Here is a 2746-nt window from a genome sequence, read left to right as displayed (position 1 = left end):
TCTCACCAGAGCGCACTTACTGCAGAATTTGTGGGGGGTTTTTTTAACCTCGATAATCTCTTTACCTTCCACACAGCAACAGCTGGGAGCCACCTCACACAGAAGCGCAGCCCCCTTTGTGCTGCCGTGCTGGGGCGCAGCCATGGTGAAATCCCTGCAAGGAGCACCGCTCACCTGGATCTGACTATTAACATTGGTTATATTTATCCTGTAAGTGCCAAGGCTGCGATATGGCCGCACCCTTGCCCGCTAGCGTGTGAGCCAGCTTTTCGGATAGCTCGCTTACCTGCTGACTAACAAAAGGTGAGCTGTAGATTAGCAACAAATAATGCCTTTGACTTCCAGCACTGACAGCAGCGGCCAAAGTGAAAAATAACATTGGGCTTGCCTCATCCTATAGTTTCTGTATAGTTGACGTTGGACACCAGTGATCACATATCCCTTACCCACTGAATTGTCCCTCAGGATCCTTTTTCTTCGTTTGACAGCTCTCATAAGAAGAGGAAATGCAAAAAAAACCCAAAATCCTGCTTGGCTCCGTGGCGGAGGTCTCCAGCCACATGCTCCCCTTGTGTAACTCCACTGGTTCTCCTGGGGCGGGAGAGGATGGGGAAGGGGTTAACATGTTGCAGCAAGGAGCTGGTGATGACTGGGGATCCAGGTTTACAGAAATGAATTGCTGCAGCTCATTTAAGTACCTGAATTGCTGAAGTGGAGCTTTTGGTGGAGCCACACGGACTCTTACATGCTCACCAGAGATTAAATGTGGTACCCAAACCCCAGTGGGTCTCGAGGAGTCCTGGCTTTGTTTCCATCTCCTCCAGGCTTGCAGGTCCCCTGCATGCAATCTGCATTGGCTGGCTGTGGGAAATGATGCCGATTCCCCGTGTGACCCACATGACACATCATCTCCTGATTCCCTTCCCGTGCAACAAGGGCTCCTTTTCCCGGCTCAGCAGGCTGCAGCCCACTATAAGAACCAGTGACTCATCTCGGAGGGCTCACGTTTGGTGAAAGAAAAGTAGAGCCAAAACTTTGGCTCGCGCCCAAGGAAAACAACTGTTGTCAGTTTGCAGCGCATATGCCATAGAAGCAAACACCTCTCTATTGTATTAGAAATGGAGGGATTTTACGAATCCAGTTTATAAATCTTCCCCATTTGCCTTTGCCTTCATTTGGACAAGGACAACAGCGCAGTTGGGTTTGCTTTTGTTTGCAGTCAGGTTTCCCCCACAATGTCTTGGTTGCCATTAAGCTGGGCCAAGTCTGGCAAGAATGACATCCTCTTGTAACTTACTCATAGCTGCTAGACAGCCACCCACTTGCACTGCAACTTAAAGAGGTCTTATTTAATGGGTGTGCAAGAGAGAGGCGCTGTACTGCCTGAAAAGGGTTTATTTCCCATTGGCAAGGAAGGCTGGTTTCCACTAAACAGAAACCTCTGCAACATAAATAAAGAGAAAAGATTTGAAACTCTTGATATGCCAATGACGAAACAAAAGTGGGTTTAAAAGCAAGCCAGTCTCTGCCTTTATATCTATTTGCATAGATATAAAGGATACAAGGTGTCCAACATTGCGGTGGTGGCAAGAGCACCATGACAGACTCTGCACCTACGTGGCTGTTAAATGTCACAATCCAGGCAAGAGCGGGCAGCAAAAACAGAGATCCACAAAGGACACAGACTTTGCTCAGGCCCAGAAGCCAGACCTCCTTACACCCAACACCGTACCCTTTTTGTCACGTGGTTGGAGGTCAGTTTTATTTCCTTTGCACTCTCGTAGGAGACTACAAACCCTGTTGCACACTCAAGCCAGTGCTTTCTAGAATAGTGCTGATTGCATCCATTCTATAGTCTACCCTAATAATAAAGGATGATAGTTTTTTACTTGCACAGTTGTTTCCCCTTCTTAGATTCTGCATGTACGTCTCCTCAGTCCCTGCTTCTGTGAGAGCTTGTGAAATCATCCTCTGAAAATATGTGTAACGGGGTTGTTTAGGAAAAGTGGTGGTGAGGAGTACTTTGTTCCAAAATTAGAAAACAGGAGACCTGGCATTGTTAACTGTGGGCTCACAAGTCTCCTTGCCTGGATTTTCCATTCAGATGAACAGAGTCAAGAACAAAAGCTTTGTTTTTTTTTCCACTGACACCTGTCTCTTTACTCCAAGACCGTGTTCCAGCTTTCCATTCTCCCTTTGGAAAGCAGAGAAGCTTTGCCAACAGGCACTGCAATACCAGCCATCTCCATGCCAGTATGGAGGGGAACAAGCTTTCCACCGTCATTTCTGTTCTTTTAAGTATCCTCCAAGAAACGGCTTCCTTCCTGAAGCCCTGAAGTTGTTAGTTAAGTCACGGGACATGGGGGGAGGTCTGTGAACTTTGATAAAGTTACACAGGGGACCTGTGATAGAAGAATTGGATATCTGTGGAGTACCCAGACCTAGGGGTAACCTAGGGACCGGGCTAGACAGTATCTAGTAATTGCTTCTTGCAATGTGAACAGCGGCAGGTGATCCCTTTGTTTCTCAGGGACAACCTCATGGCATACCAGGTCTTGGACAGACACCAACTCCCAAGTCAATAATCATTTAGCGGCACTCTTCCCCTTGCTGCTTTGGGTGTCCTTTTTCGCTCATTAAAGCCATTTATCATCTCTTGTTTATTCCTGCAGTTGAGTGTTACAGTCAGAGATGTCTGTTGTACCCATCTTGGATAACAGTGCCATAGAATTGCACCTCATCACTC

Source organism: Pygoscelis adeliae, unplaced genomic scaffold (genome assembly GCF_000699105.1).
Source record: "Pygoscelis adeliae isolate BGI_AS28 unplaced genomic scaffold, ASM69910v1 Scaffold88, whole genome shotgun sequence".
Taxonomy (NCBI): domain Eukaryota; kingdom Metazoa; phylum Chordata; class Aves; order Sphenisciformes; family Spheniscidae; genus Pygoscelis; species Pygoscelis adeliae.
The sequence above is the reverse complement of the archived record's forward strand: the minus strand, read 5'-3'. Positions refer to the sequence as shown.